Source organism: Amblyomma maculatum, unplaced genomic scaffold (assembly GCF_055883805.1).
Source record: "Amblyomma maculatum isolate TAMU_Amacu unplaced genomic scaffold, ASM5588380v1 scaffold_45, whole genome shotgun sequence".
NCBI lineage: Eukaryota > Metazoa > Arthropoda > Arachnida > Ixodida > Ixodidae > Amblyomma > Amblyomma maculatum.
In genome coordinates, this window is record NW_028146770.1 from 185,413 (window position 1) to 196,867 (window position 11,455).

Below are 11,455 nucleotides of genomic sequence, written 5' to 3' on the forward strand. Positions count from 1 at the left end.
GTAAAGACCACCTAAAGGAATGAAAACAACTTTATTTGTCTGCACCAATTGTCAGGGTTGTTGGGCCTTACCCTCGGGTGCTTCACTGGTGGCCATTTGCTGAAGGAACTATCTTGGTAAGGCGTTGTTGCCTGAGTGGAAAAGAAAATCACCGCAGGAACAAGCGCTATCACTGCTTGCTTCTGACCCTTAGCCGCCTCCTTGGTGTTGCAGATTGTGGAATGCCTGCTCATACATCTCTGTGGGGCGTAGAGACCACCTAAAGGGAAGAAAACAACTTTATTTGTCGGCACCAATTGAAGGGTTGTTGTGCCTTACCCTCGGGTGCTTCACTGGTGACCGTCTGCAGTACGAACTACCTTGGGAAGGCGTTGTTGTTGCCTGAGTGGAAAAGACGAAAATAACCGTAGGAGCAAGCACTGTCATTGCATGTTTCTTACCCTTAGCCGCCTCCTTGGTGTTGCAAATTGTGGAGTGCCTGCTCATACATCTCCTCTGTGGGCGTAAAGACCACCTAAAGTGAAGAAAACAACTTTATTTGTCTGCAGCAATTGTCAGGGTTGTTGTGCCCTACGCTCGGGTGCTTCACTGGTGACCGTTTGCTGAAGGAACTACCTTGGTAAGGCGTTGTTGCCTGATTGGAAAAGAAAATAACCGCAGGAACATGTGCTATAACTGCATGCTTGTTACCCTTAGACGCCTCCTTGGTGTTGCAGATGGTGGAGTGCCTGCTCATACATCTCTGTGGGGCGTAGAGACCACCAAAAGGAAGAAAACAACTTTATTTGCCTGCACCAATTGAAGGGTTGTTGTGCCTTACCCTCGGGCGCTTTCCTGGTGACCTTTTGCTGGAGGAACTACCTTAGGAAGGCATTGTTGTTGCCTGAGTGGGAAAGAAGAAAACGACCGTAGGAACAAGCGCTGTAATTGCGTGCTTCTTACCCTTAGCCGCCTCCTTGGTGTTGCAGATTGTGGAGTGCCTGCTCATACATCTCTGTGGGGCGTAAAGACCACCTAAAGTGAAGAAAACAACTTTAATTGTCTGCACCAATTGTCAGAGTTGTGTTTCCTTACCCTCGGGTGCTTCACTGGTGACTGCTGAAGGAACTACCTTAGGAAGGTGTTGTTGCCTGAGTGGATAAGAGAAAATAACCGTAGGAACAAGCGCTGTCATTGCGTGCTTCTTACCCTTGCCCGCCTCCTTGGTGTTGCAGATTGTGGAGTGCCTGCTCACACATCTCCTCTGTGGGGCGTAGAGACCACCTAAAGGGAAGAAAACAACTTTATTTGTCTGCACCAATTGAAGGGTTGTGCCTTACCCTCGGGTGCTTCACTGGTGACCGTTTGCTGAAGGAACTACTTTGGGAAGGCGTTGGTGCCTGAGTGGATAAGAGAAAATAACCGTAGGAACAAGCGCTGTCACTGCGTGCTCCTTACCCTTAGCCGCCTCCTTGGTGCTGCAGATTGTGGAGTGCCTGCTCATACATCTCTGTGGGGCGTAAAGACCACCTAAAGGGAAGAAAACAACTTTATTTGTCTGCACCAATTGTCACGGTTGTTGTGCCTTACCCTCGGGTGCTTCACTGGTGACCGTTTGCTGAAGGAATTATCTTTGGAAGGTGTTGTTGCCTGAGTGGAAAAGAAAATAACTGTAGAAACAAGCGCTATCACTTCGTGCTTCTAAACCTTAGCCGCCTCCTTGGTGTTACAGATTGTGGAGTGCCTGCTCATACATCCCGGTGGGGCGTAAAGACCACCTAAAGGGAAGAAAACAACTTTATTTGTCTGCACCAATTGAAGGGTTTTTGTGCCTTACCCTCGGGTGCTTTACTGGTGACCGTTTGCTGAAGGAACTACCTTGGGAAGGCGTTCTTGTTGCCTGAGTGGATAAGAGAAAATAACCATAGGAATAAGTGCTGTCATTGCGTGCTTCTTACCCTTAGCCGCCTCCTTGGTGTTGCAGATTGTGGAGTGCCTGTTCATACATCTCTGTGGGGCGTAAAGACCACCTAAAGGGAAGAAAACAACTTTATTTGTCTGCACCAATTGTCAGGGTTGTTGTGCCTTACCCTCGGGTGCTTCACTGGTGGCCATTTTCTGAAGGAACTACCTTGAAAAGGTGTTGTTGCATGAGTGGAAAAGAAAAGAACCGTAGGAACAAGTGCTATCACTGTGTGCTTCTTACCCTTACTCGCCTCCTTGGTGTGGTAGTTCGTGGAATGCCTGCTGATGCATATCCTCTGTGGGGCATAAAGACCAACTGAAAGGAAGAAACAACTTTATTTGTCTGCACCAATTGTCAGGGTTGTTGTGCCTTACCCTCGGGTGCTTCACTGGTGACCATTTGCTGAAGGATCTTGGTAGGCGTTGTTGCCTGAGTGGAAAAGAAAATAACCGCAGGATCAAGCGCTGTCATTGCGTGTTTCTTACCCTAAGCCGCCTCCTTGGTGTTGCAGATTGTGGAGTGCCTGCTCATACATCTCCTGTGTGGGGCGTAAAGAACACCTAAAGGGAAGAAAACAACTTTATTTGTCTGCACCAATTGTCAGGGTTGTGTTGCCTTACCCTCGGGTGCTTCACTGGTGACCATTTGCTGAAGGAACTACCTTGGGAAGGCATTGTTGCCTGAGTGGAAAAGAAAAAAATAACCGTAGGAAGAAGCGCATTCACTTCATGCTTCTTAACCTTAGCTGCCTCCTTGTTGTTGCAGATTGTGGATTGCCTGCTCATACATCTCCTCTGTGGGCGTAAAGACCACCTAAAGTGAAGAAAACAACATTATTTGTCTGCAGCAATTGTCAGGGTTGTTGTGCCCTACCCTCGGATGCTTCACTGGTGACCGTTTGCTGAAGGAACTACCTTGGGAAGGCGTTCTTGTTGCCTGAGTGGATAAGAGAAAATAACCGTAGGAACAAGCGCTGTCACTGCGTGCTTCTTACCCTTAGTCGCCTCCTTGGTGTGGTAGTTTGCGGAGTGAATGCTGATGCATCTCCTCTGTGGGGCATAAAGACCAACTGAAAGGAAGAAAACAACTTTATTTGTCTGCACCAATTGTCAGGGTTGTTGTGCCCTACCATCGGGTGCTTCACTGGTGACCGTTTTCTGAAGGAACTACCTTGAAAAGGTGTTGTTGCATGAGTGGAAAAGAAGAAAAGAACCATAGGAACAAGTGCTATCACTGTGTGCTTCTTACCCTTAATCGCCTCCTTGGTGTGGTAGTTGGTGGAGTGTCTGCTGATGCATCTCCTCTGTGGGGCATAAAGACCAACTGAAAGGAAGAAAACAACTTTATTTGTCTGCGCCAGTTGTCAGGGTTGTTGTGCCTTACCCTCGGGTGCTTCACTGGTGACCATTTGCTGAAGGAACTATCTTGGTAAGGCGTTGTTGCCTGAGTGGAAAAGAAAATAACCACAGGAACAAGCGCTCTCACTGCGTGCTTCTTACTCTCAGCCGCCTCCTTGGCATTGCAGATTGTGGAGTGACTGCTCATACATCTCCTCTGTGGGGCGTAAAGACCACCTAAAGGGAAGAAAACAACTTTATTTGTCTGCACCAATTGAAGGATTGTTGTGCCTTACACTCGGGCGCTTTCCTAGTGACATTTTTCTGGAAGAACTACCTTGGGAAAGCGTTGTTGGTGCCTGAGTAGAAAAGAAGAAAATAACCATAGGACCAAGCACTGTCATTGTGTGCTTCTTACCCTTAGCCGCCTCCTTGGTGTTGCAGATTGTGGAGTGCCTGCTCATACATCTCTGTGGGGCGTAAAGACCACCTAAAGGGAAGAAAACAACTTTGTCTGCACCAATTGTCAGGGTTGTTGTGCCTTACCCTCGGGTGCTTCACTGGTGACTGTTTGCTGAAGGAACTACCTTGGGAAGGCGTTGTTGCCTGAGTGGATAAGAGAAAATAACCGTAGGAACAAGCCCTGTCACTGCGTGCTTCTTACCCTTAGCCGCCTCCTTGCTGCTGCAGATTGTGGAGTGCCTGCTCATACATCTCTGTGGGGCGTAAAGACCACCTAAAGGGAAGAAAACAACTTTATTTGTCTGTACCAGTTGTCAGGTTTGTTGTACCTTACCCTCGGGAGCTGCACTGGTGACCGTTTGCTGAAGGAACTACTTTGGGAAGGCGTCGTTCCCTGAGTGGAAAAGAAAATAACCGTAGGAACAAGCGCTGTCACTGCGTGCTTCTTACCCTTAGCCGCCTCCTTGGTGTTCCAGATTGTGGAGTGCCTGCTCATAATCTCTGTGGGGCGTAAAGACCACCTAAAGGGAAGAAAACTACTGTTTTTGTCTGCACCAATTGTCAGGGTTGTTGTGCTTTACCCTCGGGTGCTTCACTGGTGACCGTTTTCTGAAGGAACTACCTTGAAAAGGTGTTGTTGCATGAGTGGAAAAGAAAAGAACCGTAGGAACAAGTGCTATCACTGTGTGCTTCTTACCCTTAGTCGCCTCCTTGGTGTGGTAGTTTGTGGAGTGCCTGCTGATGCATATCCTCTGTGGGGCATAAAGACCAACTGAAAGGAAGAAAACAACCTTATTTGTCTGCACCAATTGTCAGGGTTGTTGTGTCTTACCCTCGGGTGCTTCACTGGTGACCATTTGCTGAAGGAACTATCTTGGTAAGGCGTCGTTGCCTGAGTGGAAAAGAAAATAACCGCAGGAACAAGTGCTATCACTGCATGCTTCTTACCCTTAGCCGCCTCCTTGGTGTTGCAGATTAGGGAATGCCTGGTCATACATCTCTGTGGGGCGTAGAGACCACCTAAAGGGAAGAAAACAACTTTATTTGTCTGCACCAACTGAAGGGTTGTTGTGCCTTACGCTCGGGTGCTTCACTGGTGACCGTCTGCAGAACGAACTACCTTGGGAAGGCGTTGTTGTTGCCTGAGTGGAAAAGACGAAAATAACCGTAGGAGCAAGCGCTGTCATTGCGTGTTTCTTACCCTTAGCCGCCTCCTTGGTGTTGCAGATTGTGGAGTGCCTGCTCATACATCTCTGTGGGGCGTAAAGAACACCTAAAGGGAAGAAAACAACTTTATTTGTCTGCACCAATTGTCAGGGTTGTGTTGCCTTACCCTCGGGTGCTTCACTGGTGACCATTTGCTGAAGGAACTACCTTGGGAAGGCATTGTTGCCTGAGTGGAAAAGAAGAAAATAACCGCAGGAATAAGCGCATTCACTTCATGCTTCTTAACCTTAGTCGCCTCCTTGGTGTTGCAGATTGTGGAGTGCCTGCTCATACATCTCCTCTGTGGGCGTAAAGACCACCTAAAGTGAAGAAAACAACTTTATTTGTCTGCAGCAACTGTCAGGGTTGTTGTGCCCTACCCTGGGGTTTTTCCTGGTGACCTTTTGCTAGAGGAACTACCTTGGGAAGGCGATTGTTGTTGCCTGAATGGAAAAGAAGAAAATAACCGTAGGACCAAGCACTGTCATTGCGTGCTTCTTACCCTTAGCCGCCTCCTTGGTGTTGCAGATTGTGGAGTGCCTGTTCATACATCTCTGTGGGGTGTAAAGACCACCTAAAGGGAAGAAAACAACTTTATTTGTCTGCACCAATTGAAGGGTTGTTGTGCCTTACCCTCGGGTGCTTCACTGGTGACCGTTTTCTGAAGGAACTTCCTTGAAAAGGTGTTGTTGCATTAGTGGAAAAGAAGAAAAGAACCATAGGAAGAAGTGCTATCCCTGTTTGCTTCTTACCCTTAGTCGCCTGCTTGGTGTGGTAGTTTGTGGAGTGCCTGCTGATGCATCTCCTCTGTGGGGCATAAAGACCAACTGAAGGGAAGAAAACAACTTTATTTGTCTGCACCAATAGTCAGTGTTGTTGTGCCTTACCCTCGGGTGCTTCACTGGTGCCCATTTGCTGAAGGAACTATCTTGGTAAGGCATTGTTGCCTGAGTGGAAAAGAAAATAACTGCAGCAACAAGCGCTATCACTGCGTGCTTCTTCCCGCTAGCCGCTTCCTTGGTGTTGCAGATTGTGGAGTGACTGCTCATACATCTCCTCTGTGGGGCATAAAGACCACCTAAAGGGAAGAAAACAACTTTATTTGTCTGCACATATTGAAGGGTTGTTGTGCCTTACCCTCGGGCGCTTTCCTGGTGACCTTTTGCTGGAGGAACTACCTTGGGAAGGCATTGTTGTTGCCTGAGTGGGAAAGAAGAAAATAACCGTAGGACCAAGCACTGTCATTGCGTGCTTCTTACCCTTGGCCGCCTGCTTGGTGTTGCAGATTGTGGAGTGCCTGCTCATACATCTCCTCTGTGGGGCGTAAAGACCACCTAAAGGGAAGAAAACAACTTTATTTGTCTGCACCAATTGTCACGGTTGTTGTGCCTTACCCTCGGGTGCTTCACTGGTGACCGTTTGCTGAAGGAATTATCTTTGGAAGGTGTTGTTGCCTGAGTGGAAAAGAAAATAACTGTAGAAACAAGCGCTATCACTTCGTGCTTCTAAACCTTAGCCGCCTCCTTGGTGTTACAGATTGTGGAGTGCCTGCTCATATATCTCGTCTGTGGGGCGTAAAGACCACCTAAAGGAATGAAAACAACTTTATTTGTCTGCACCAATTATCAGGGTTGTTGGGCCTTACCCTCGGCCGCTTTCCTGGTGATCTTTTGCTGGAGGAACTACCTTCGGAAGGCGTGTTGTGTCCTGAATGGAAAAGAAGAAAATAACCGTAGGACCAAGAGCTGTCATTGCGTGCTTCTTACCCTTAGCCGCTCCTTGGTGTTGCAGATTGTGGAGTGCCTGCTCATACATCCCTGTGGGGCGTAAAGACCACCTAAAGGGAAGAAAACAACTTTATTTGTCTGCACCAATTGAAGGGTTTTTGTGCCTTACCCTCGGGTGCTTTACTGGTGACTGTTTGCTGAAGGAACTACCTTGGGAAGGCGTTCTTGTTGCCTGAGTGGATAAGAGAAAATAACCATAGGAATAAGTGCTGTCATTGCGTGCTTCTTACCCTTAGCCGCCTCCTTGGTGTTGCAGATTGTGGAGTGCCTGTTCATAGATCTCTGTGGGGCGTAAAGACCACCTAAAGGGAAGAAAACAACTTTATTTGTCTGCACCAATTGAAGGGTTGTTGTGCCTTACCATCGGGTGCTTCACTGGTGACCGTTTTCTGAAGGAACTACCTTGAAAAGGTGTTGTTGCATGAGTGGAAAAGAAGAAAAGAACCATAGGAAGAAGTGCTATCACTGTTTGCTTCTTACCCTTAGTCGCCTCCTTGGTGTGGTAGTTTGTGGAGTGCCTGCTGATGCATCTCCTCTGTGGGGCATAAAGACCAACTGAAAGGAAGAAAACAACTTTATTTGTCTGCACCAATAGTCAGTGTTGTTGTGCCTTACCCTCGGGTGCTTCACTGGTGGCCATTTGCTGAAGGAACTATCTTGGTAAGGCGTTGTTGCCTGAGTGGAAAAGAAAATCACCGCAGGAACAAGCGCTATCACTGCTTGCTTCTGACCCTTAGCCGCCTCCTTGGTGTTGCAGATTGTGGAATGCCTGCTCATACATCTCTGTGGGGCGTAGAGACCACCTAAAGGGAAGAAAACAACTTTATTTGTCGGCACCAATTGAAGGGTTGTTGTGCCTTACCCTCGGGTGCTTCACTGGTGACCGTCTGCAGTACGAACTACCTTGGGAAGGCGTTGTTGTTGCCTGAGTGGAAAAGACGAAAATAACCGTAGGAGCAAGCGCTGTCATTGCATGTTTCTTACCCTTAGCCGCCTCCTTGGTGTTGCAAATTGTGGAGTGCCTGCTCATACATCTCCTCTGTGGGCGTAAAGACCACCTAAAGTGAAGAAAACAACTTTATTTGTCTGCAGCAATTGTCAGGGTTGTTGTGCCCTACGCTCGGGTGCTTCACTGGTGACCGTTTGCTGAAGGAACTACCTTAGGAATGCGTTCTTGTTGCCTGAGTGGATAAGAGAAAATAACCGTAGGAACAAGCACTGTCATTGCGTGCTTCTTACCATTAGCCGCCTCCTTGGTGTTGCAGATTGTGGAGTGCCTGTTCATACATCTCTGTGGGGCGTAAAGACCACCTAAAGGGAAGAAAACAACTTTATTTGTCTGCACCAATTGAAGGGTTGTTGTACCTTACCCTCGGGTGCTTCACTGGTGACCATTTGCTGAAGGAACTATCTTGGTAAGGCGTTGTTGCCTGATTGGAAAAGAAAATAACCGCAGGAACATGTGCTATAACTGCATGCTTGTTACCCTTAGACGCCTCCTTGGTGTTGCAGATGGTGGAGTGCCTGCTCATACATCTCTGTGGGGCGTAGAGACCACCAAAAGGAAGAAAACAACTTTATTTGCCTGCACCAATTGAAGGGTTGTTGTGCCTTACCCTCGGGCGCTTTCCTGGTGACCTTTTGCTGGAGGAACTACCTTAGGAAGGCATTGTTGTTGCCTGAGTGGGAAAGAAGAAAACGACCGTAGGAACAAGCGCTGTAATTGCGTGCTTCTTACCCTTAGCCGCCTCCTTGGTGTTGCAGATTGTGGAGTGCCTGCTCATACATCTCTGTGGGGCGTAAAGACCACCTAAAGTGAAGAAAACAACTTTAATTGTCTGCACCAATTGTCAGAGTTGTGTTTCCTTACCCTCGGGTGCTTCACTGGTGACTGCTGAAGGAACTACCTTAGGAAGGTGTTGTTGCCTGAGTGGATAAGAGAAAATAACCGTAGGAACAAGCGCTGTCATTGCGTGCTTCTTACCCTTGCCCGCCTCCTTGGTGTTGCAGATTGTGGAGTGCCTGCTCACACATCTCCTCTGTGGGGCGTAGAGACCACCTAAAGGGAAGAAAACAACTTTATTTGTCTGCACCAATTGAAGGGTTGTGCCTTACCCTCGGGTGCTTCACTGGTGACCGTTTGCTGAAGGAACTACTTTGGGAAGGCGTTGGTGCCTGAGTGGATAAGAGAAAATAACCGTAGGAACAAGCGCTGTCACTGCGTGCTCCTTACCCTTAGCCGCCTCCTTGGTGCTGCAGATTGTGGAGTGCCTGCTCATACATCTCTGTGGGGCGTAAAGACCACCTAAAGGGAAGAAAACAACTTTATTTGTCTGCACCAATTGTCACGGTTGTTGTGCCTTACCCTCGGGTGCTTCACTGGTGACCGTTTGCTGAAGGAATTATCTTTGGAAGGTGTTGTTGCCTGAGTGGAAAAGAAAATAACTGTAGAAACAAGCGCTATCACTTCGTGCTTCTAAACCTTAGCCGCCTCCTTGGTGTTACAGATTGTGGAGTGCCTGCTCATACATCCCTGTGGGGCGTAAAGACCACCTAAAGGGAAGAAAACAACTTTATTTGTCTGCACCAATTGAAGGGTTTTTGTGCCTTACCCTCGGGTGCTTTACTGGTGACCGTTTGCTGAAGGAACTACCTTGGGAAGGCGTTCTTGTTGCCTGAGTGGATAAGAGAAATAACCATAGGAATAAGTGCTGTCATTGCGTGCTTCTTACCCTTAGCCGCCTCCTTGGTGTTGCAGATTGTGGAGTGCCTGTTCATACATCTCTGTGGGGCGTAAAGACAACCTAAAGGGAAGAAAACAACTTTATTTGTCTGCACCAATTGAAGGGTTGTTGTGCCTTACCCTCGGGTGCTTCACTGGTGACCGTTTTCTGAAGGAACTATCTTGAAAAGGTGTTGTTGCATGAGTGGAAAAGAAGAAAAGAACCATAGGAAGAAGTGCTATCACTGTTTGCTTCTTACCCTTAGTCGCCTCCTTGGTGTGGTAGTTTGTGGAGTGCCTGCTGATGCATCTCCTCTGTGGGGCATAAAGACCAACTGAAAGGAAGAAAACAACTTTATTTGTCTGCACCAATAGTCAGTGTTGTTGTGCCTTACCCTCGGGTGCTTCACTGGTGACCGTTTGCTGAAGGAATTATCTTGGGAAGGTGTTGTTGCCTGAGTGGAAAAGAAAATAACTGTAGAAACAAGCGCTATCACTTCGTGCTTCTAAACCTTAGCCGCCTCCTTGGTGTTACAGATTGTGGAGTGCCTGCTCATATATCTCGTCTGTGGGGCGTAAAGACCACCTAAAGGAATGAAAACAACTTTATTTGTCTGCACCAATTGTCAGGGTTTTTGGGCCTTACTCTCGGGTGCTTCACTGGTGGCCATTTGCTGAAGGAACTATCTTGGTAAGGCGTTGTTGCCTGAGTGGAAAAGAAAATCACCGCAGGAACAAGCGCTATCACTGCTTGCTTCTGACCCTTAGCCGCCTCCTTGGTGTTGCAGATTGTGGAGTGCCTGCTCATACATCCCTGTGGGGCGTAAAGACCACTTAAAGCGAAGAAAACAACTTTATTTGTCTGCACCAATTGAAGGGTGTTTGTGCCTTATCCTCGGGTGCTTTACTGGTGACCGTTTGCTGAAGGAACTACCTTGGGAAGGCGTTGTTGTTGCCTGAGTGAAAAAGAAGAAAATAACCGTAGGAACAAGCGCTGTCATTGCGTGCTTCTTACCCTTAGCCGCCTCCTTGGTGTTGCAGATTGTGGAGTGTCTGCTCATACATCTCCTCTGTGGGGCATAAAGACCACCTAAAGGGATGAAAACAACTTTATTTGTCTGCACCAATTGAAGGGTTGTTGTGCCTTACCTTCGGGTGCTTCGCTGGTGACCGTTTGCTGAAGGAACTGCCTTGGGAAGGTATTGTTGTTGCCTGAGTGGATAAGAGAAAATAAGCGTAGGAACAAGCGCTGTCATTGCGTGCTTCTTACCCTTAGCCGCCTCCTTGGTGTTGCAGATTGTGGAGTGCCTGCTCATACATCTCTGTGGGGCATAAAGACCACCTAAAGGGAAGAAAACAACTTTATTTGTCTGCACCAATTGAAGGGTTGTTGTGCCTTACCCTCGGGTGCTTCACTGGTGACCGTTTGCTGAAGCAACTACCTTGGGAAGGCGGTGTTGTAGTTTGAGTGAAAAAGAAGAAAATAACAGTAGGAACAAGCGCTGTCACTGCGTGCTTCTTACCCTTAGCCACCTCCTTGGTGCTGCAGATTGTGGAGTGCCTGCTCATACATCTCCTCTGTGGGGCGTAAAGACCAACTGAAAGGAAGAAAACAACTTTATTTGTCTGCACCAATTGTCAGTGTTGTTGTGCCTTACCCTCGGGTGCTTCACTGGTGACCATTTGCTGGAGGAACTACCTTGGGAAGGCGTTGTTGTTGCCTGAGTGGAAAAGAAAATAACTGCAGGAACAAGCGCTATCACTGCGTGCTTCTTACCCTTAGCCGCCTCCTTGGTGTTGCAGATTGTGGAATGCCTGCTCATACATCCCTGTGGGGCGTAGAGACCACCTAAAGGGAAGAAAACAAGTTTATTTGTCGGCATCAATTGAAGGGTTGTTGTGCCTTACCCTCGGGTGCTTCACTGGTGACCGTCTGCAGTACGAACTACCTTGGGAAGGCGTTGTTGTTGCCTGAGTGGAAAAGACGAAAATAACC